We start from the raw sequence: 24,393 nt of genomic DNA on the forward strand, positions 1-24,393 counted from the left end.
ACTTCTGAGGGCCTGGAGTTCCGGCCCTGCCAGGGTCATCCTGATGCCCTGACGGCTTCCATCCAGACGTCCCATCCGCGTGCCACTTTTTCTCTAGCAAGGACCTGGCAGCGAGGAATCAGACCACGATACAGTTCAGCGTCCATAGGATCCATCTCTGAACTTATTTTCCAGAGGCCTCGGCCCTTTGGACTCAGTAGGAGATTTTTCCAGACAATTCTTCACATCAAGGCCTGGGAGTCTCTGAGGCAAGATGCTCAAATTGGTGCATATCTTTCAACTACTTTGTGCTTTCCTGCTTCATCAGGACCCCCTGCTCTATTCTGCTGGTGGTGGAGAGGGGTCTTGGCCTCAGCTTCTCAGGGCTCTGGCGCTCATCCCCTCGGTGGGCAGATGGTCCCGAGGGGAGTCCAGGTGACATTTGCTTCAGTGTTTCGTCACTGTCGGCTCCGGTACTCTCCTCTCCCAGAAGGTGGAGAGTGGGGAAGGCGGTGTCCCCTGCAGTTTTCTGCACTTGGGCTCAGTAATCAGTTTCAAGTCCCCCCATTTCCCTAAGCTTCTGTGGCCTGTCTTCTACTCTGTCAGGTTCCAGTTGTGCTACAAGTTGAGGTTCTGTGTTTCCAAACCACAGAGGCTGACACTGCCCGGCCTGGGTTTTGTAAGGGCTTCTTAGAAGAATACAGGGTGGCCTGTCAAAATGTAAAAAATGCTGAGGGGCCGGCCCAGTGGCTCAGGCGGTTGGAGCTCCGTGCTCCTAACTCCAAAGGCTGCTGGTTCGATTCCCACATGGGCCAGTGGGCTCTCAAACACAAGGTTGCTGGTTGAATTCCTCGACTCCCACAAGGGATGGTGGGCTGTGCCCCCTGCAACTAGCAATGGCAACTGGACCTGGAGCTGAGCTGCGCCCTCCACAACTAAGATTGAAAGGACAACAACTTGACTTGGAAAAAAGTCCTGGAAGTACACACTGTTCCCCAATAAAGTCCTGTTCCTCTTCCCCAGTAAAATCTTAAAAAAAAAAAAAAAAATGCTGAGTGACCGCGCTGGGAGGAAGGTGGGGGTGAGGTGTGTAGGCCTCAGTGGCAGGAGCTCTGGGGCCTTATTACTCCACCCTCCTGGAGGGAGCAGGAGACTCTGATTGGCCCAACCTAGTCATAGGGAGGGGTGGTGTTGTGCCCTGCAGTTTGTGCTAATTTACATACTTGTATGACACTTTGTCCTCTTAAAATTGTGACTGTTAAAAATAATAATAAATAAATAAACTAATTTTTAAAAAAGGAAGGAAAGGACGGCGGTTAGCTCAGTTGGTTAGAGCACGTTGCTACTAACACCAAGGTTGCCGGTTCAATCCCCACATGAGCCACTTTGACCTGCACCCTCCTTAAAAAGAAAAAAAGGAAGAAAAGTGTGACTGTTTCCTGATTTGTCATTTGGCCATTTATTTTGAAGTTGGTCACTGGAATACATGGACAGTGGGAAGACTGCCACAACCCTTCATCCCCCACAAAGAGGTCTCTGGGTAACTCAGACACATCTGAGCTCAAGGAATGGACATAACTGAGCCCCAACACTTACACCCCACCACCCGACTACATAATGATCCGGACACTACTTTGTGCCCCATTCTCCCTCTTTTAAAAAGGTTTTTAAAAAATTATAAAACAACTTCTATACTTCAAGTTGGCCAAAAATTAGTATCATTTACAGTATCATAAGAGAAATTGTATCATTTACAGTATCATAAGAGAAATTAGTATCATTTGTAGTATCGTAAGAGAAACTAGTATCATTTACAGTATCTTAAGAGAAATCTAGTACTCTGAGGTCTGCAAGACGTATCTAGAAATCTTGCTACTGTGGAAAATGAGACTGCTTAAATGAGGTTGGGGAAAGGCAGTGCAGAGTGTATGGTTTATCTCTTTTATTGATTGCTATAACACTGTCCTTCGGGCGCCTGAGGGAGTTTCATATTTTCTTTAGACATCGTTAGGCACCAAAGCTCTTGTAGGAAAATTTTGACACTGGGGATTCTGCCGTTTTGCTAGCACCAATACGGCTCTTGGTGACCCCTCCAATAGAACTATTAACTCCATTCATATAAAATTTTGTTACACACCTTACAAAGGGGAGTGCTTGTGGGTATTTAGATCCACATTCGATTTTAAGGCTGTATGTTCAGTTTTCATAAATTGTCCGAGCCCATGGTGGCAGCCCTCTTGCGTCACTTCTCCACCCGTCATTCGTCCCCCGGTCCTTATGCCTGCTCATCCCTTTCACTTTCTATCACTGCTCTCTGGGAGCATTGCCTGCGATGTTTACATTGTTAATCAGAAACATTCAGAACCACCAGCTTGACTCCTTATAGCCGTCATGACTTCAAAGAGCAACCAGGAAAGATGTGGAAGGGTGATTCTGCTATAAATAGGGATCTGCCCTTTGGTTTCGCAGCTGGCGGAGATTTTCAGGACCAGAGACAGCGAGCCCTGGTTCGCACCTGTTTCTCAGGGAGCTTTGGCTATGACTGAAAGGAGAGGTATCCTCCCCCTCGCTGGTAGACTGGGAAGCTGCCCACGGCTGGGGAGACCTGCTCACCCCGAGGAAAGTACTAGAGGGTGCTGGTGAGCTGCTGGTCTGAGGACTCAGAAACTGGGTTCAAATGTGACTCTCCCTACCTCTGTGACCTTCAGAAGGTCACAAAAATAATGACAACAGAAAAAGTTCAAAAGCCTAGATTATTTAAAATACCAACTGTTTACACTAAGCCCTGTTCGCATTCAAACTTTACCAGTGTCTATATTACACAGAAAGACTTTCTTGTATACAGAGGGGTACATGGTTTTTGGTGTTTTCCTTTTCTTGTTACCTTGCACACAATGATAGTTTATTTCTATGAAATCTTAATGGGTGTGGGCTCAAGGGCTGCCAAGCTGCTTTATAAGCAAAACAAAATCGGGAAAGGAAATCTTACAAGCAGAGGTGCCAAGGAAGGGGCCAGGTCAGGACGGGAGTGCCTGCCTCTCTCCCTCCTTCTCTGTCACCAATTTCTCTCTGTGGATCTACCTGCTCCAGTCTTCTCTGCACAGCACCTGGCTGTGTGCTGGTCCAGACACCCAGACAGACCACGCACTCCCTCCCTTCTTCTCCCCCTCACTCTCTCAGCCCCAATTCCAAACTCCCAGGGAAGGGCTTTGATTGGCCAGTCTGGATCAGGTGCCCCCTTGATCCAATCAGCTGTAGCCTGGGGTGGGGGCCACATTCCCTGGGGTGACACGATTGCCTCCACTGTAACTATGTGAAGGAGGAAAGGGCTGCATAGCAAAGGGAACCTAATATGCCTCCACCTATTATGTGTTGCCTTTTGAGTGCCAGACTCCCTTCCTTCCACTAGTGCAGGCAATGTGCAATGACTGCTCTGTAGGGATGTCATAAGTGCTCAGAATATACAGAGTAAGCACTCTTGTCTCCCACTCTCCTCCAGTACAAAGTCTCCATGCCTGTCACGCCATTCTCACTCTGCCCCACAGCTCTACTCAGCCCTGTTTCCAACTCCTAAGCTTGTTCATTCATTCACTCACCCAGTATTCTTTGAGCACCACCCATCTGCCAGGCACTGTGTCAGGATGAACACGACACCCCAGGGACCTCCTCCATGGGGCTGTGGTAGAGAGACAGTAAGCAAAGGAACAAATACACTGCTGTGATCACTTCCGATGGTAACAAATGCTATTGAGAAAAAACTAGTGTGTGGTGCTGCAATGCTTTTCCTGGATCCACCCCGTTCTTCTCTTATAGTAAGTTCTTTGGGCACATTATTTAACCTCTCTGGATCTTAACTTCTTCACCTGTGAAGTGGAGATTGCCCTGCTTATATCAATCAAGGTTCTCCAGAGAAACAGACCAATAGAATATATGTATATATTTACTCTAAGGAATTGACTTACCTGAGTATGGAAGCTGAGCGGTCCAAACCCAGGAGAAGTGACAGTGTAGCTCCAGTCTGAGTCTCTGAGTCCAAAGGCAGAAGTCCAATGTCACACCTTGAAAACAATGAGGCAGAGGGCAAGAATCCTTTCTTATTCAGCCTCTTATTCTATTTAGACTTTCAACGGATTGGATGAGGCCCACCAACATGGGGAGGACAATCTGCTTTACTCAGTTGATCGAGCAAATGTTAATCTCATCCAGAAACACTACACAGACATACCCAGGAATAACATTTAACCCAATATGTGGGCACCCCATGACTGAATCAACCTGACACATAAAATGAAAAATCGTACCTTTCAGAAAAGACTAAGGGTGACCGTGCTTTGTACATGATGGGGAAAGGGGGTGACTTGTTGAAAACAGTGAAGGGTCTCAAGTTTTGCCCTGCTTGAACGCTCACAAGTTAGCCTGCCAGTTTCCGAGAGGCTGGCAAGGCCATGTGCCTCGTGAGTCAGAGATAGGGACTTTCCTACCTCATGGCACAGCAGATGTCAGTACATATTTGTGAAATGACTAGATGGTTGGATGCTCTCCTGTCCTAAGCTACATAGCCAGGAAACGGCAGTCACTCAGATCTTTTGGGGGAGCAAGAACCACCCCCCACCCAGAGTCAGTTGAAAATTTAAGGTAGCAGACAGGACCAATTTGGCCATACGTGGTAAAGTCGAAGATGTGTGTACCCCATGATTTAGAAATTCCCCTCTTTAAGCCTTGATTACGTTGTGGCACATGCTGAAAATCAAAGTGTTTCACTGGGGTTAGTGGAGAGGCTTCTGGATGAAGTGACAGGGCCCAGGGCTCTGGCTGCCCTGTCCCATCCCATCTTTCACCTGTAGCCCATTTATGGCAAGCAGGGTGCAAAACCCAGCCCTACAGGGACACACTCTTATGGAATTAAACCCAATTTCCCGTCATTGGGGAACAGATAAACAAACCATTGTTTAGTCCTACAATGGAATATTATACAGCAGATAAAAACGGATGCACTTGAATTATGTGTATCAGTGTCTATAAATTTCAGGAACCAGAGTTGGGTGAAAAAGAAAAAAATAGCAAGAGTATTACAGCACATCATTTATTTACATATTAAAATGCACATATGCTAGTCATTGATGGATATGTTCACATGTAGTTAAAGTAAAAACAAAACATGGCAAGGAATTAATACCCTCCAACTTCGGCATGGAGGTGACGTTGGGGGAGGAGGGCCAAAGGGTTGGGGCTTGGAGCTTTAGTTTTATTAAAGATACAGAGAGCTAAAGGAAATACAGCAAAATGTAACATCTATTAAATCTGGAGTGTTGTGTTAGTTCCTTCGACAAAATAGTTTATAATTAAATAAAAACGTTAAGGTGGCCTCCAAAGAGGTAGCTTGATGACACCTGGAGGATCTGGCCCTCTGGTAACCTGGATAATGTTGCTGTTTTTGTCCATGAGAGAAAGACTAGAAGGCATTCATTTCCCCAACCTTGTCAGAGGGAGCCTGGTGTACTTCCCACTTTCAACCACTAGATGGAGCCAGCACGCAGGGTTAGAAATGGGGAGCCGGGATCAACTCCTGCAACTCGAAACAAGGAAGAAGCAATTTTTGCAGGAGAGAAGCACAGTCAAAGAATTCATTGGAGGGGCGGCTGGATAGCTCAGTTAGTTGGTTAGAGCGTGGTGGCCTTAGCACCAAGGTTGCTGGTTCGATTCCCCACAGTGACCACTGTGAGCTGCACCCTCCACAACTAGATTGAAACAACTACTTGACTTGGAGCTGATGGAGCTAGAAAAACACTTAAATAAAAGTTAAAAAAAAAAAGAATTCATTTGAGAACATAAGAGGTAGAAGTAGAAACCAGCGCTCTGGTAACAAAAAGACCACCAGTTGGTTGGAGTAGCAATCCCATTTACAGGTGTTGATAAAGAACCTATTTTCTAGTCTTTAAAATTACCCAAGATGCAGTTCTTAGGCATTAAAACAGATGTCAACCAGGGGTTCAGGAAACTCTGTTCCCACGTTTGATTGACATCATTCCATTGATGGACCCAGAGATGTGCACACCCCCTGGAAGGCGGAATGATCCGTGTTTTGTCTCAAGTGCCAGGACTTTGGCATAAAGACCCTGAGTTCCCATCCTGGCTCTGCTTCTGACTCGCTAGCTGTGTGACCAGCTGGGAGACTCTTAACCTCTCTGGGCCTTAGTTTTCTGATATGCAAACTAGGGATAATAACAGTACCTAGTCCACAGAACTGTTGCAAGGATTCAATGAGATAATACACACGGTGTCCCTCTCACATAGTAGGCCTTTGATAAATGGTAGACACACTAGACCCTAACACCCAAACCACTCTAGGGTTAGCAATTCCGGGGAGCAAAGACAAGGCTTCAAACCAGCAACACGATGACCACAGTTTAGTGCTCCCCTGCAGGGTAGCTATTCTAAGGTACTTAGCCATGGGGAAGGAAAGTGGTTAGATATTTGATGGCCATGTAAAAGGAGCCCCTAGACACCTGCCATTTCCCAAAGCGGAGTGTGGAGGGGTGACACCATGTATTCCTTCTTTGACTCATTAGACAAGTATTTAGAAATGAGTTGCCCTGTGCAAGCCCTGGGACACAGCTTGGTGACGAAGACAGACACTGCCCCTCCGTCCCCTGGGGGACACACAGGCCAGCCTGGGCAGAACAAACCAGTGGTGAGGATTTGAGCAAGAGAGGAGGGCAGGGATAAGATCACGTGAGTTTGAATTATGGGCCCAGAGTGTCCACCAGAGGTGGGCTAGCCTTTCAAACATAAGTTTCTTTGAAATAAAAAAAATATTTAAAAAATCTCAGTCAATCTGTTTCTGCCCAATGACATTTTAAAATAACGTTATTGAGGCATATTTGCATACCATATTGCTCAACTTTTCATGTGTGCAATTTCATGATTTTAAATAAATTTACCAAGTTATGCAACCATCACCATAATTATGTTGCAACATTATATCATCCCAATATGATCCCTCATGGACATTCCTCTTAGTTCCTGTTCCCTCCCCAGACACCCACTAACCTACTTTCTGTCTTTATAGTTTTGCCTTCTCTGGATATTTCATATAAACAGAACATACAATATCTGGTCTCTTGTGTCCTGAGCATAACTTTTTGGAAGGTCATCCATGCTGTAGGATTTATCGGTAGATACTTTTTTTACTGCTGAATAGTATTCCATGGTAAGTGTATATCACATTTTGTCTCTCCATTCCCCAGTTGATGGACATTTAGGTTGTTTCCCATTTCTGTCTAGCCCATCAAATTTTCACTAGGGCCAGTGGGTGGATGGCACAGCTTCTGTCAGCTCCTTGACATGCCACACAAAATGCATGTGTGTGAGTGTGTGTGTGTGTATGTATGTGTGTGTGTGTGTGTTCTGGAAGAAGTCCTATAGTTTTAACATAGCGTCCAAGGTCACTGTGACAACTCCCCCAAATGCCAAGAAGCACAACTCTAAAGGAAGCTGGTTTGGTGAAGTCAGTCTACATTAGGTGGAGTTATTTATCACGCGAATCAAAGAGTGTGGGCCTCTGCTTGGGGACGTTGCTCAGAGGGGCTCCTGGTGGAGGCTGGAGGACAGTGGCCAGCAAGGGCCAAACTGACATGATCCTGAAGCCGTATCCAGGCCGTACCAGCCCAGCAAGGATGGGGTTGGGCTTCTGAAAGTTTGCTGGTAGCAGTTCTCCCTGGGAACAGCATTAAGAAGTGGTGAGGCTCCCAGGCTAGCCCGCGACATCTGTTTAACACACAGCACAGACCTTAGTTGGGGACCCTGAGAGTGATGGGGTGGGGGGAAGAGACAAGCTCCCAACCCCATTACTGATGTGACAAGAAAGCAAGATCCTCCTTCTTAGAAAATTGATAGCATTTTATTTTGGGGGGAAAACATGTGTGATCCTACAGTAAAGCAGAAAGAACACTACCACAAACACCCCCATATCCTTCTCCGGGACCCACCAAATGTCAACGCCTTAGGCCTCCTCTTTCTCTTGTCTTACACATTTGAAAGCAATTTGCAGACATCGTTAAACCCTAAACCCTTTGTCAGGTATCTGCTAAGGTTAGGATAACCCCTGGGAAACCACACTACCACCATCTTAGCCAATTTAATTTCGGCACAGTAATATTGTCTAGTATATGGTCCCCGTTCAGATTGCCCCAATTATCCCGCTATGTGTACTTTAGAGTTGTTTTTCTTTTAATCCAAGAGCTAATTAAGGATTAAGCCTTGCATTTAGTTGTCATGGGAAACCAGACTTTGAATTGAACCAAAATGAATGAAAATTGCTCGTCTGTGTGAGAATTTGACCTGGCCAGGAACTCGAGGGAAGTCCTGTGCACACAGCCCCTCATTTAATCCTCAGACAGCCTTGTGGCAGTTACTGCCCACATTATAGAGAAGAAGTGGTAGGTGGTTTCCTCGGCAGACAACTGAGCTCAGCAAAGGAGGTTAGGGAACCTGAAACACCTTGCCTGCTGGGCTCCAACTCCAGAGTGGCAGAGTCAGGATTTGAACCCAAGTCTGGCCCACTCTGAGCGCCAAGTCGCTGAAGCATCTGGTCTACCCGTGCCTCTCGTCCCAGCTGGGGTCCTGCCCTGCTACCCATTGCGCTCAGAGTGGGCCAGGAAGCGGGAAGCGCACCGGCAAAGACCGCGCCCCCAGCCCCCAGAGGCTCCCCGGTGTTGGTGAACCCCTGCCTTTTCGATGGGTGCAATCAGGCCGCACCAGGTGGTCCGAGTCCAGGAGGTCGCAAGGGGAACCCAGATGTGACGCCAGAGCCCAGAGCAACCGACAGGCACAACCTGCCGGACCATGCCGCAAGGGTGAAGCCAGGGCGCAGGGCTCCCCGCCGCCGCATTTGGGGAGCGCACAGCACTGGGGACCCTGTGCAGGTTCTGTTTTCCTGGTGGGCATCTCCTCCACCTCAGACCTCACAGAGGTTTTGAAAAACCCTGAGCAACCGAAGGAAGGGTCTACCAGAGGAGGGTGGGGGAGCCTCGGGCTGCCACCCATCACTTCTTTTGATTTGAGAGTTTTGGGATAAGCACCCATAATGCTTGTGTATATTTTTAAACTTAAAAAAAAAAAAAATTACAGAAACTTGGGGCGGCCAGGTGGTTCAGTTGGTTAGGGCGCAAGCTCTTAACAAGGTTGCTGGTTCAATTCCCACATGGGATGGTGGGCTGCGCCCCGTGAAACTAAAGATTGAAAATGGCGACTGGACTTGGAGCTGAGCTGCGCCCTCCACAACTAGGTTGAAGGACAATGACTTGGAGCTGATGGGCCCTGGAGAAACACACTGTTCCCCAATAAAATCTTTAAAAAAAAATATTACAGAAACAGGACATGTGCATGAAAAAAATTATGAAATACAATCAAACAAGCAAAAAAACCCAAAAATATCACATCCCCACCCAGACATCATGGCTGTTCAAAGGGATCAAAACAAAAGATCTTTCTGGATCTTTTACCAGGCACGTACACACTCATAAGGGTTATGTTTTCTGATTGAGATCTCACACAACCACTGATGCCTTCACTGGATGACAAGATGCTGTGGTTTAAAAGAGAATGTTTATTGTTCTTAGGAGAGGCTGATTTAATTATCTTAATGAGATTTCATTTGGGGAACAAAACAAAATATACTGTTTTATGACCCGCTTCAATCAGTCAGCGATTTCCACGTTTCCATTTCAGAAAATTTTCATCTTATCTAAAACAAGATTTTATTAAGATTTTTCCACTGAACCCCAAATTGTCCTTTCCAACTGGTTTGTGCACACTGGTCCTCAGTCCAGAGCCTGGCATTGCGTCTAACTGTATGACCTTGAGGCTCTAGGTTAGTGCGCCCCTTTACGTGGGGTTGACCTTGGGAGAGACTGGGCCAAGTGTTCCGTCTCAGAAAGCCACACTGTTTATATTTGTCTCTTGCTGCCTCCTGAGGTCATTTAACTTATTCCTCCACCCCCCATGTTTCCTCTAAACCGGAAGTTAAAGCAAGGCTGGAGAGTGGGAAATAGGAGCCTGTGATGATTTGCAACCATGGAGAAGTATGTAAACTCAAGAGAAATGGTCCACCCTCGTCTTTCTGGTCGTCCTCCCCAGAAGTGAACACTTACTGGCTGGGTAGTCCTCCTTCCAGACCTTTTTTCTCTCTTTATAGAGATGTATGGCTGTCCCTATGTGTGGATACTTACTTTTGTTTTTACAAAAACAGGATTGATACAATAGTTTTGTTCTGGAACTTCGGGACAAAGTTACTATGCATTTTAGCCATCTCTCCATGTCTTTATAGTGAACCTCTGTCAATATGACCTAAGATCACATTAGCTTTTGAGGCCTAAAAGCCATGCTTCTTTGGTGTATAAACTGCTGTTAAGCCCCGTATGGTGGGTTTAGGGGACTTAAACTCCCTGGGCAAGATAATGTCTCACTCACTCAGTGGACTTTCAGCCACACCCCCATCCCCACAACCCCTTCTCCTATTGCAGTCAGAGGGATCTTTAAGAAAACCAAATCTCAAAAAAAAAAAAAAAAAAAAAATCTCTTGGCGGCTTAAAATGCTCCTGTGGTTCCCACTGCCCTTGGGTTTAAATCTTTGCCTGGCCCTGCTCCCCTGCCCTATTCTCCTCAGTGCAGGACCTTTGCACATTCTGTTCCCTTTCCTGGAATGCTGTTCCCCGCTGGAGCTCTTTTCTGTACAGCATTGTTAGCTCTAGCTTTCTAACATATCTTTCTCTAAGGACAGAAGACAAATCACTGAAAACAGCTGGTTTCGGGCCAAGAATGTAGGCAACCGTTTTCAGTCTATGCACCCCTTCAGGGTGCAATAGACCCCTCTGAACAAGAGGGTGCCTCTTCCTGCCCTCCTCCCCCCAGACTGGGAGTTCCAGCGAGGGGAGTGGGTGGCACCCTGTCTTGTTGGCCAAGTGTCCCTAGGACCCAGGGCAGCTCCTGATACAGAGTTGGCATTCAGTGAAGGAATGACTGAACAAATGAATGCTGGTCGGAATGCAAATTGATAAAACCTTGTTGGCAATGTGAGTCAAAAATCTTAAAAACATGCTTATACACTTTGATCTAGAAATTCCACTTGTAGGAACTTATCTGAATGCACAAAGATGTTCATCTTGCACTGTTTATACCTGGACTGTTTATACGTGGCACTGTTATGCATTAGGAACAACTGAAATGCCCAGCGTTGCTTAAACACGAAACCGGATTCTTAATCTTTTCTCCCAAGTCAGAATTTCTTCCAAGGCTTGCCAACACAATAAATGGCAGCCCCATCCACTCAGCTGTTCAAGTAAGTGACTTGGGCCTTGGAATTTTACTTTACTTTTTCATTGAGATACAATATACCTAAGTAAAATACACAACTCTTAAGTGCACGGCTCAACAAATATTTTTACCTCTGTAGACATCTCTGTAACGACCACCCAGATGGAGACAGAAATTTCTTAGCACCCAGGCAGTTTCTCGTGTCCTATCCCCATCAATACCCCTCTTCTGCCCGGAGGTAACCACTATTCTGACTTCTGTTGACATCTGTTTTCTCACTTCCTGTCTCTAACACCTGACAGCCAGACTATCACTGAGTCACGTCAGTTCTCTGTTTCATCTCTCTCAGGCCCATCACCTCATCTGGGCAGTAGCACCGGCCTCCTCATTCATCCCCTCTCCTCTCGCACCCCCTCTGACCAGGTCACTGTCCCACCTGAGACTCCCCTAAGGCTCCCCAGTGCCCTCAGGAAAATGCCAACCCTCCTCGCTGGGCACCGCAGCTAATCAAAACCTTGCCCCAGCCCCCCTGGGTGCAGCGTCCCCCGAGTCCTCACCACAGCCCAGATGAGGGAACGGAGGCACAATGGGAAGTGGTCCATGGTTGCAAAGGCAGCAAGCGGTGGAGCTGGGACACACCTACAGGTTGCCTGATTCCTGAACCCGTGCTCTTAACCGCTCTACTGCCTCTCCATGAGTGAATGAATGAATGAATGAATGAATGAATGGGCTAGTACCAGGTTTTCTTTTTCAAAAATAAAGCTACCCTTTGGAAAAATCATACGTCCCATCACTAACCAGTTGACTGGCTATGAGGACACTTTCTTGATTGGAGAAGAGGAAAAGGAGGAGAAGGGAGGGGGAGGAGGAAGGAAGTGATAGCGGAAGAGGAAGGAGGTCCTAGCAATGCTGGACAGAGGGTGTCTCTGGAGTGGAGGTTTTCTTCCATTGTGGCACTTTCCTGAGGACTGACCTTGACCCTTGACCCCCAGCTGAGGAGATGGTCTTCATCTGCCCAGCTCTAAACCCTGACCTTCAAAGGGCTGAGGGGCAGAGGAGGGGGCCCCCTCACAGGGCCTGTGGTTGGAGTGAAGAAAGCGATTGCATCAAAGTGGAGAGGCTCACCACAGCCCCGCCTGAGTCATACTTGAGAGGCAGGAAGGAGAAAGCAAGAACCCTGAGGCCCCCTGGACTTCGAGCTGGCTGAGGCCTCCAACTTGACAACGCTGACGTCCTCACATGATGAGTTCAGGCAGAGGTTCCTGGGGACAGGGTAAGAGGCAAGCGGGAGGGCGGAGGCTGGCTCGGAGGAACTCCAGGCCTGGCTTGGAGAGAGGTCACTGGTGGAGAGTTTGCCCAGAGAGCTCCAAACCGCTCCCAATGTCAGGCGCCTCTGACATAAGCTCTGTGTCCTCAGCACGCAGCACAGCATAGCACACTGAACGCTCAGGGTTCAGAGGTTGAATGAATGAATGAATGAATGAGCAAGCAAGGCACCTCTACTGGGCACTCCGGGTTCCAACTTTAATTCTATGACCTTCAGAAATGGCTCTTCTGGGGCCTCACACATCCCTGGTTCCCATGGAAACTCATCCTGGCATTCTGGTCACAGGCCTGCCACTGTCACCTGCTCCAGGTGTGTGGCTCAATCTGTGCAGAGCTGGGGAATGACTGAGAGCTGGGTGCAAGCTTGGCACTCAGCCAGGAAGAAGAGCATTTTTTCTTCCAGGATCATGTGCAATTCAGAGACCAAAAATTGTGCTACCCCCAGGGCTGCAAAGGATCGCTGACGATGAGATAGGAGGGCCAGGGTCTCCTGGGATGTCAAACTGGGCTACCTAGATTCCTGGCTGCAGCTTGTGCTGGGGGTGGGGTGACGGTGAAGGACACAACTGGTCCTTTCTGGGCTCTAAGCTCAGAACTCTGGAACACCACCCCCCAGCCCAGTGCTCTGGGCTGAAGAGTTGATTATAGAGCCTGTGATACTCGACTGCAGTTCTGAGATGGACAGTCCAGATTGCAATCGGGAGGTCTTGGGGGAGGTCAGAGCTCCAGCTGGGCCCGTGGGAGGCCCGCCTGATGGCTCCTCACACCCTGCTCTGAGCATCAGTCCCTTCTCAGCCAGTCCTCCTCCCTTGGGCTCTCTGAAGAGTCTTCTTTACACATATAGCTGTGGTTCAGCACAGAAATTGGTCGAGTCACTTCACTCCTCCGAACCTTAGTTTCCACATCTCTAAAATGGGGATAATGATAGACCCGCCTCCTAGGATTGTTATAAGAAGAAAAAGAGCTAATATCTATAAAGCACTGGGCATGGTGTCTGGCAGGTAAAGTGAGCTGTCATTTTCATTCATTTTGTTATATAATAATTATTATTGCATCACTCATTTTACTGCCCAACTTGTGTTCCCAGCCCAAGCTGAAGTCAGGGGGGTGGGAAGAGGCTGTTCTCTTCTGTCAGGCCTTACATTGTCTAAACTGTGCCTGCTCAGCCCTGGGGGCCTGCCCCCTCCCCAGAGTGCTGGTTGGCTTCTCTCAGCTGCTGCCTCCCACATGCTCAACGGTGACACACCCACAGCCTTAGTGGCCTTTGATGGGTCTGTGTGGTCAGAATTATGCCCAGAGAAGGCCTGGTAGGAAACACGCAGTGAGGAGGGGTTGCAAGGGGCTTGTCTGGGTCAGTACTGTGCTTCCCTGTGCCAGGGAGGACTTGGCTCCTAGGGCAAGGTGAGAGCAAAGAGGCCTTCATGGCGGAGGAGTTCGGGTTAAGAAGGTGCAGGGAAGCAGTGAGAAGCTGGCACAGAAAATGGCTTACCATGCGGTACCAAGAAGACAAGCAAGTTCCAAAATAGCCTTCTTAGGGGCCTTGGCTTCTGGTGGACCCAGTGCCCGGGAGAGCAGGTGGCAGACCCACACTAACTAGACCTAGTCAGTGGTAGTTGTTCGTTGTGTTGTTGCTAGGGCCGTGTTGTTGCTAGGGCCGCACCGAGGATCCTGGAATAGAGGGGCTTGCAGTGAGGATGCTCCGAGTACAGGGGCAAGCTCCTGGGCGGGGCCCAGGAACGCAGGCCAGGTCCCCAGTGCTGGCCAGGACCCCAAGCGGATTCACGGAGGGGCTTATTTGTCAACATCCTTTGCACTCACTGCTCCTGCTGCCCAACGGGACCCCTGGAGCCGCTGAGCTCAGCCCCCTCTCGCTGTGTCTGGGCTCCCGCGCCCATGCCCAACCTTCCATCTCTCTCTGGGTGTCTTTTTTTTTTTTTTATTGGGGTGACAATTGTTAGTAAAACTACATAGATTTCAGGTGTACAATTCTGTATTACATCATCCCATTGTGTGTTCACCACCCAGAGTCAGTTCTCCTTCCATCACCATATATTTGATCCCCCTTACCCTCATTTGATCCCCCTTACCCTCTGGTAACCACTAAACTATTGTCTGTCTATGAGTTTTTGTTTCTCACTTGTTTGTCTTGTTCTTTTGTTGTTTTTGGTTTATATACCACATATCAGTGAAATCATATGGTTCTCTGCTTTTTCTGTCTGATTTATTTCGCTCAGCATTACACTCTCAAGATCCATCCATGTTGTCACAAATGGTCCTCTATCATCTTTTCTTACCGCCAAATAGTATTCCATTGTGTATATATACCACAACTTCTTTATCCATTCATCTATCGAAGGACATTTTGGTTGTTTCCATGTCTTGGCCACCGTAAACAAAGCTGCAATGAACATCGGAGCACACATGTCTTTATGTCTTTATGTATAAATGTTTTCAGATGTTTTGGGTAGATACCCAGGAGAGAGATTGCTGGGTCTGGGTGTCTTCTGTTCACACCTGAGAGGCAGGTTTGGGCAGAGCTCTCCCCAGCTGTTGATTTCATTGGCTGTTGGCTAGCCTCCCATCTGCTCCCTGTGGTCAGGTGCCCTCCACTGTCCAATCAGCTGTGGCGGACATGGGCGGACCAGGAAATGGGAGATGGGTGTCTACCTGTGTGGGTGGGGGGACCCCCCCTCATAGGGGCTCAGGCAGGGCCCAATTCTGGGCTTGTCCAGTACATCCCCTGGCTTCCAACCCGCCAGTCAGGTTCCTGGGGGACCCAGCAAAAGCACCCCTTTCTCCTGTATTCTTCTCTCCTCACCTGGTACACGCATATCATGTTGTGAGGTAATTTTTATCCTGTTGTGAGGTAATTAGTTCTTTACCAGTCTGGACCATCCCGATTCATTATTGGTGGAGGGCGGTGGATCTTCACACATGCATCCCCAGCCCCCCAGCTCTGCTTCTAGAATTAGACTGGCCAGGCTGACTCTCAGTTGTTAAAGCACCAACACCAACAGCAGAGCTAGTGCACATCTAATTCGTGCCAGGCACAATTCTCCGTGCTACCTGGATGATCTCAATAATCCTTAGGGAAAGCCTGTTAACATGCCCATTTTAGAGATGGGGAAAGCGAGGCTCCGAGAGGTGAAGTATGGTGCTCAGCTAGAAGGAGGTGCTGCCTGACAGCGACCAGGCACTGGCTCAGGCCCTGTGCTCCTTCCTGCTCCTCAGCCGCAGGGCCATCATGGCTGGTTACTTGGCATCTCCAGGCCTCCCTCAGTTTCCCCTTTTCTCACAGTGGGATAAGAAGATTTAACATATGAGGTGGTCACAGAATGTCAGCGCTTTTCAAACTGTAAAACGCAAACCCTAGGTTGGCACTATTATCACAGATGGGAAGAGGAGTTTGGCTGTTCTTTTGGGAATTGCGGGGTTTACAGAGTTGACCTTGAAGGCCAGCTTGCTCAAAATCAGCCCACAGTTTGGGCACGTACTTCAACGGCAGCTTCAGCATTTTTTTTTTATATCTAAGATTTTTTTTAATTGGGGAAGGGGAACAGGACTTTAATGGGGAACAGTGTATACTTCCAGGACTTTTCTCCAAGTCAAGTTGTTGTCCTTTCAATCTTAGTTGTGGAGGGCGCAGCTCAGCTCCAGGTCCAGTTGCCGTTGCTAGTTGCAGGGGGCACAGCCCACAATCCCTTGCGGGAGTCGAACCGGCAACCAGGTGGTTGAGAGGATGCGCTCCAACCAACTGAGCCATCTGGGAGCTCAGCGGCAGCTCAGTTCAAGGTGCCGTGTTCAATCTTAGTTGCAGGGGGCGGAGCCCACTATCCCTTGCACGACTCGAGGAATTGAACCAGCAACCTTGTGGTTGAGAGCCCACTGGCCCATGTGGGAATCAAACTGGCAGCCTTCGGAATTAGGAACACGGAGCTCTAACCACCTGAGCTGGCCCCCAGCTTCAGCATCTTGATTCACAAGCCTTGTGGTCTGAACGAAAGGCCTGCGTTTCATCTGAGATTCTAATCATATCTGCGGCCTTCGTACCATGTGTCGTAAAGAAATAAAACACAAGAAAGAAGTAAGTCTCAGAGCAGCTTTTCTAGAGCTGCACTGTCCAGTGGGGTAGCCGTAAGCCAGGTATGGTCCTCGAGCTCCTGGAATGTGGGGAGCCCAAATGGAGATGTGCCACGAGCCTAACACTCATGCCTGGTTTTGAAGACCTACTATAAACAAAAAGTAAACCACCTCATTAATCATTTAAAAATACTGATTACAGGTTGAAATGAGGATATTTTGGATACACTGGGTTAAATAAAATATATTATAGTAGACTGAATAATATCCCCCCAAAGATATCGGGTCCTAATCCCTGGAACCTGTAAATGTTACCCTATATGCAAAGGGGATCTTCCTTTGCAACTGTGTTTCAGTTAAAGGACTTGAGAGGAGGAGGTTACCCTGGGTTAATCAGGTAAACCCTAAATGCAGTCACATGTGCCCTGATAAATGGGAGGCAAAGGGAGATTTGACACAGACACCCAGAGAAGAGGAGGGGGCAGTATGACCACGGAGGTTGAGATCGGAGCAATGCAGCCACAAGCCAAGGAATGCAGGCGCCACTGGAAGCCGGAGGAGGCAGGAACAGATAGGTTCTCCCCTGAGGCTGTGGCTGTGGCTGTGGCAGGGAGCACAGCCTTGCTGACACCTTGGTTTCAGACTTGTGGCCTTTTTCTGTGTGTGTGTTTTTTGTTTTTTATTTTAATTTAACTTTTTTTTATTGGGGAACAGCGTGTTTTTCCAGGGCCCATCAGCTCCAAGTCATTGTCCTTCAGTCTAGTTGTGGAGGGCGCAGCTCAGCTCCAAGTCCAGTTGCCGTTTTCAATCTTTAGTTGCAAGGGGCGCAGCCCACCATCCCATGTGGGAATTGAACCGGCAACCCTGTTGTTAAAAGCTCGCGCTGTAACCAACTGAGCCATCCGGCCCATTTCTGTTGGTTTAAGTCACCAAGTTTCTGGTCATTTGCTTCAGCAGCTGCAGCAAACTAATCCGATTATTTAAATTAATTCCACTGTTTTACTTTATTTTTTGAAACCTAGACAATTGTAAATTACCTACGTGATGTGCACTTGTGGTGGCATTATGTCTCTGTTGGACGGCTCTGGACCTTCCTCGCTCTCTAACCACAACCAAGGAAGCTACCTCCCCTCTGGCTCCTTGTCTGTAAACTAGTTGTTGAACCAAGACAACACTTCTCACCTGCAGTCCTTGGGCCTCTGGGAATCCAGAAGGGGGTCTGTAGATTTATTTTCAAGTTGACAGTATCAGTGGAATAAATCTTTAGTCTTTGGCTGAATTATGTGAAGTAAGCACTCTCTGGAAAGCGGACGGTAGGCACACATGTCCTGTGGACATGCAGACACTTTTAGAAACACAAGAGGCATTGTATTCATTTCCTGGGCCTGCTGTAACAACCTGGGTGGCTTAAAACAACAGAATTTTACTCTTATAGTTTTGGAAGCCAGAAGTTTGAAATCCAGCTGTTGGTTGGGTTGGTTCTGATGGGCTCAGAAAAGGTCTCCCTAAGGCGTGCTTCTTTGGTATGTGAATTATTTGGGGCTGAAGGCAATTGAGACCCTGCAGGCTCATGAGAAACTTGCCTCTCCCTTAAAGAATTTAAATTGGAGCCCTGCCCATAATCACCAGAAATAACTTTTATGACCTATCTATAGCCACAGGGCAAACTTCTAATGCTGGACTTCTGCCTTCTTATCGTCCTGTGAATGACTTTCCTGAAGCCCCCAAGTGGCCCTACCTTATCCTTACCTCAGAATGCCCTACAATCCTCATTTTAACTCTCTGTCTCCGAACCTCTCATGTATGTGGTGTTCCCATAGGTATGTATGTAATTAAATTCAGCTATTTCTCCTGTTAATCTGTCTCATGTCGATTTAATTATTAGATCACCTGGGAGAACCTGGAGGGGTAGAGGAAAATCCACCCCCCACCCCCCCACCCCGCTTCCTTCTGGGGACTCTGAGGGGCTCTCTCGTTATGCCTTTCTTCCAGTGGCTGCTGGCAACCCTTGGCTTGTGCCTGCATCAGTCCAAGCTCTGCCTCCATCTTCACACGGCCTTTTCCTCTGGATCTGGACCCTCCCTCTCCTTTCTCTTATGAGGACACCAGTCATTAGATTCAGAGACCACCGTAAATCCAAGGTGATCTCATTTCAAGATTCTTAACCTAATTACATCTGCAAAGACCCTGAGATGGTTAATTTTATGTGTCAGCTGGACTGGCCACAGGGTGCCCAGACTAAGGGAGGTTTCTGGGTGTGTCTGTGAGAGCATTTCTGGATGAGATTCGCCTTTGAATCAGTGGGCCCACAGATGGCAGATTGTGGGGCTTCTCAGCCTCTATAATTGCGCAAGCCAATGCCTTATAATAAATACCTCTTTCGCTTCGCCTCTCTCTCTCTCTCTCCCTCTCTCTCACTCTCTCTCTCTCTTTCTCTCTCTCTCTCTCTCCCCCTCTCTCTCCCTCTCTCTCCCCTCCCTATTGGTTTTGTTTTTCTGGAGAATCTTGACTAATACAAACCCTATTTCCAAATAAGGTCACCGGAAGTTGAGGGTTAGGACTTGGCATATCTTCTGGGGGGATGCTATTCGGCACACTACAGGCATGTTTCCTGTAAAGGCTGGACCACAAAGGGGCTCTGCAACTGTGTGTTTCTGGATTTGAACCCTCCACTCGTGATCTCTTCACTCTGGTTGTTTTCTCTTCCCTGAACCTCAGGAAGCCTCTCTGAAAACTGGAGGTAACAGTGTTATGAGTACTTACCCTGAAAGGTTGTTACGAGACCACTTATTAGCTATATGACTGGTAAGGTACTCAACTGCTCCATACCTCAGTTTTCTCATCTATAGAATGGGACTAATAGTCCCTACCTCAACCGGATGTTGTGAAGATTAAATAAGTTAATATTTCCTGGGCACAGGGTGAAAATTATATAAACATTGTTTAAAAAAATATTGCGGAGGCTGGCCCGGTGGCTCAGGCAGTTGGAGCTCCATGCTCCTAACTCCGAAGGCTGCCAGTTCGATTCCCACATGGGCCAGTGGGCTCTCAACCACAAGGTTGCCAGTTCAATTCCTTGAGTCCTGCAAGGGATGGTGGGCTCCGCCCCCTGCAACTAGCAATGGCAACTAACAACGGCAACTGGACCAGAGCTGAGCTGCACCCTCCACAACTAAGATTGAAAGGACAACAACTTGACTTGGAAAAAGTCCTGGAAGTACACACTGTTCCCCAATAAAGTCCTGTTCCCCTTCCCCAATAAAATCTTTAAACAAAAAATATATATATATATTGCATGATGCCTGGCTCAGGGGAAGAGCTCAAAAATGCTGGCTGCTATCATTGGTCATGTTATTATTTATACTAAAATGTTGGCATCCATTATATTAGGTAGAGATGATGACAGGCCTTATCAAGATCTGATGTTATCCTTCTCTGGCTTGGATTAGGACATGCCTTCCTTACTCACCCTATGCTGAGTCACCCTCAGCTTCGAATTGGGGCCAGTTCCTTGCAGTCGCACAGCGTCCCATGAGCAGTTTAATGCTTTACTCTTATCATCCTGAAACTCTTCATGACTTTCAAACAAGGGGTTTTGTATTTTCATTTTGCACTGAGCCCCACAAATCGTGTACCCAGACCTGCGTGGAGTCACAATTCTTCCTATGCTGATGGCAGGGAGGGGTCTCCAGCAAGGGCTGATGGTGCCTGGCTGGCTTGAGTTGGCTCACTGGCACACAGGGTTATGGCCCCTCTAAGAGGGACCCTTACAGACTAGGTCGTGGGGCCTAGAAAACATGGGATCCAAGTATAAGCTGGTGGCATAAAAGCTGTTTTGCTTGAGAGAGATTTAGGGTGGACCCAGTGTGTCCTCCAATTTCTGAAGGGCGGTGGGGAGGGGACAGGAGCTGTATGTTCTCTTAGCCCTGAAAGGCAGATCCAGCTCAGCACAAGGAAGGAATTTTGAGAGTTGTGCAAGAAGGGGACGGCTGGCTTAAATTCAAACCTCAGCTCTTTCTGGGGGGTAAGAGCACGGGCTCTGGCTAGGGACTGCTCCACCTCTGCCCAGATCTGTGACCTTAGAGCAGGTCATTCATAGCCCTGAGCCTACTTTTCCATCTGTAAAATGGGCCTGATCATGCTCCATAATACGGGGTGATGCTGCTGCAGATAAAACAAGGAGGGTTTTTTCCCTAAAGCATGTGACAATGCCTAATTCCTAGGAGGTGCCAAATACGTGACAGCTGCTGCTGTTGCTATTGTTATTGCTATTATTATTGGACATAGTTCCCTGGACTGGCAGGGTCTGAATTGAGATGGACCATCAGGGAGTTGCAGATTCGACCCTTGCATCAGAGCTAAAGGAGGAAGCACGCACTTCACCCCCTTGACAGTTTCAGCATCTGACATATTGGGTTGATTAGTTTAAAAATCCAGTCATAAAATACTGTCTCCGTGACAAGGGCCCTGAGGGAAAGGGGGTGGTGCCTCTCGTGGAACTGAGGAAGTTTCGGGTCCTGGAGGCTGCTGAGGAAGTGGGAAGGGTTCCCATCATTCCTGCATTTGAAAACCCCAACCAGCTGTCCCCTGAGCCATTGCAGGCTGAATTTGATCCCAGGAATGCAAAATTCCCCTCCAGGGCCTCCTAGGAAATGGGTTCCTGATGTGGCTGAGAGCTGGACATTGGAACTGCCCACAGGAAAACAGCCTTGGTGGGTGGTGTGCGTGAGACCGCGTGCATGGCAACCCGGGCATGGATGGTCTTGGCTCTCACGGACCCCGGAGCCAACACGGGCAGCCACACACAGGGTGACAGCAGCTTCCCTGGAAATGCCTTGGCAGTGGTTTGTGCTGAGACAAACATTTCCCCTCCTTCTCCTCCCCCATCGGCCTCTCCTGTCAGCTGTGTTGTGTCCCCAAGCTGCGTTCAGGAAATGCTCACACACATTTCTGACCACAGCTCTGCGCATCAATAACGGGATCTGAGGCCAGAGCTCAAGGAGAAACAGGTGGGTTCCATCAGGGGCCACGCTGGGTCAGAACTTGGAATAGCCACATGTTGTTTCTCTCCCCTGAGACAGGAGAAGGGGGTGTGCCCCACACCCGGCCCCAGAAATTCACCAGCACTTCACGCACACCTTCAGGAGGTCTGTCTTTCAACAAATATTTACTAAGTACAGCTCTATGCAGACACCATGTTAGGCCTGTACATAGAGTCGTGAACAAGACAGTGGCCCTGGCTTTTCTTCTTTCTTTTTCTTTTTGAACATAAAACTATCCATTTTCAAATGTGCCATTCGGTGGCCTCAAGGATGTTCATTGTTGTACAGCCATCACCACTATCCATTTCTAGAACTTTTTCATCTTCCCCAAAGAAAAGCTGGTGTGCTGTAAGCAGTCAGCCCCACTCCCCACTCCACCTCCGCCCTGGCAACCGCCCGTCTGCTTTCTGTCTACAGATCTGCCTTTTCCAAATGTTTCATATAAATGGAATCAGACACGATGTGGCCCTTTGTGTCTGGCTACTTTCACTCAGCAGAATGTTCTTCAGGTCCATTCACACTGTAGCACAGAGCAGGGCGTCATTCCTTCCCATGGCTGGATAATATTCCACATGTGGCTATCTGGTCTTTTGTCACCACTGGACGCTACAGCTGAGCAAGTGTCCTAGTTCTCATTCCCTGGATGGGACGAGCTCGCCGGGAATTTCCTGACTCAGGGAAACATGGAGAAAGTGGAAGGGACCTTAAATGACACATGAAAAGTTGCTGCCTCTTGAAGTGTTTACCACATACAGGTTCCTCTGGGCCTAAGCTCACTAAAACGGGGTCCCTCTGTGATAAGTCCCCCTGTGATAAGAATGACCAAGCCCAGCCAAGGGACCCAGGGCAAGTACAGCCACCAACCTGAGCCCCTAACCCCTCATATCTAAAATGGGTCTAAGTCATATCTCCTCAGGAGGATTAAATACCATGGCGTCTGTGATTAGCCCAGTGCCAGGTGTGAGGGCAATGCCCAGTGACCCTGTGGCCACCTCCCACCTGACTGCTGTCCTTAAGTGGCATGGCATCATCCCTCAGGCCAGCTTGACTGTCTCAAGAATGGGCTTCAGGGGCCAGGGTGGGCTTGGGAGCCCAGTCAAGTGGTCTGGCACGTAGCCCTGAATTATCCTGGTTTGTTGATGGGCAGCTGCCAGTCTTTTTTTTTTTCCTCTTTCTTCCACCTCCCGCCCCCACACTCTGGTTCAAGCCGTTGTTTCTCAGTCTAGTTGTGTAGGACACAGTTCCCTGGCCCATGCTGCTATTATGAGCCTTGCGCTCCCTCCGGTTGAGCCAGTCGGTCACTGGTTGTTGGTCATCCGCTCACAGCACCTCACGGCAGCTCTCGCCAGCGACCGGCCACTCACGCTGGCCACCGGTGGCTCATGGCAGCACATGGCAGCCCACGCAGCTGCCAGTCTTAATCATTTACCCTTGTCAATAAATGTTGTTTCTGTGTTTGTAAGCTGCTGGATGAATGTTTGTGCCATTGATGTGCAAATTAACTAGATTTAAAGTCACATGGTCTTTCCCAGTCCTCACTGAGTGGTTATCAAAAGCGGGTGCCCTGGGGCAGTGCTCGTTATCTGGTTCTGGTCCCAGCCTGCTCAGCAGCCAGTCCCGCTCAGAGACTCACTGGCCCTTTCCCTGGCTTTCTGCCTGACAGGAGAGGCAGCCAGCATTCCGAGAAATAGGAGGGCAGGAGTCAGGAGCCACATCCAAACTCTGGAGCTTTTTACTTATCTTGGTCTAGACTCTTTTGGTTATATATTTAAAAAAAAGAAGAAGAAATCCAAATCAAATGACCTTAACTCAATTCAATACAACAAATTACAGTTGTGTCTATATGTCAGGCACAGGACCAGTACTTATGGTTCTTCATTGAACAAAACCAAGATGCCTGCCCTAGGAAGCCAGGTGTTAGTAGGATAAATTATAAAGTGTGCTATTCAATGAATGGAAAGAAAAGAGCAAGTAGAGGCAGGTGAGTGGGGATGGGGACAGGCTGCAGAACTGATGAAAGCCATCAGGGTGGACCTCATCTAGAAAGTGAGATTTGAGCAAAGATTTGAAGATCACGTGTCAACCCAATGGATGCCTGGGGGAAGAGAATTCCAGGCTGAGGGATCGGCCAGAACAAAGGCCCAGAGAAAGGACAGTATCTGGCATGTTTGAAGAACAGGAAGTATGACTGGGACCAGATGGAATAAGGCCATGAGCCATCGTCCAAACTTTGGCTTTTACTCTGCGTAAGATGGGAGCCACCGCAGAGTGTCATAGAGGAGGGACGTGATTTGACTGATGTTTTGTTTAGGATGTTAAGTTCCTCTTTGTAAAACAGGAAACTCCTAGACTTCTAGACTGGGGTGAGTCAGAGATTGGGGTCTCACTGTCTCTTTCATAATACAGCCTCCTCCAATGGCTGCACACAGCTTCAGGCCAATACTGTCCCAGAGCCCAGTCCTGGAGCCGACAGGGGCCTCCTTATCAGTGCCAGAATATAACCTCCCAGGGAAGTTCTCTGATTGGCTCTGCTTGTACGAAATGCAGTACCCGCATACTAAGATGAAGTACTCTGATTGGCTGGCCCACCAAAATTACAAGCAATTAGGGTACAGGTCCTGAAAGGAAGGGTGTGATTTCCCAAAGGAAAGTA

At 48.2% G+C, this 24,393-nt stretch overlaps 1 pseudogene across 1 annotated transcript in view; it reads right to left on the reverse strand.

Annotated features, from left to right (window-relative positions):
* Positions 1 to 1,518: 1,518 nt before the first annotated feature.
* LOC148754940 (ubiquitin-conjugating enzyme E2 variant 1 pseudogene) overlaps positions 1,519 to 24,393 on the reverse strand; it is a 29,146-nt pseudogene continuing 6,271 nt past the window's right edge. Inside the window, exon 3 of the transcript XR_016019461.1 lies at positions 1,519 to 4,037. The product of XR_016019461.1 is annotated as a ubiquitin-conjugating enzyme E2 variant 1 pseudogene (transcript). The remainder of the gene's footprint in view (positions 4,038 to 24,393) is intronic.

Source organism: Rhinolophus sinicus, chromosome 16 (genome assembly GCF_057876585.1).
Source record: "Rhinolophus sinicus isolate RSI-liver-muscle chromosome 16, RSI-T2T, whole genome shotgun sequence".
Taxonomy (NCBI): domain Eukaryota; kingdom Metazoa; phylum Chordata; class Mammalia; order Chiroptera; family Rhinolophidae; genus Rhinolophus; species Rhinolophus sinicus.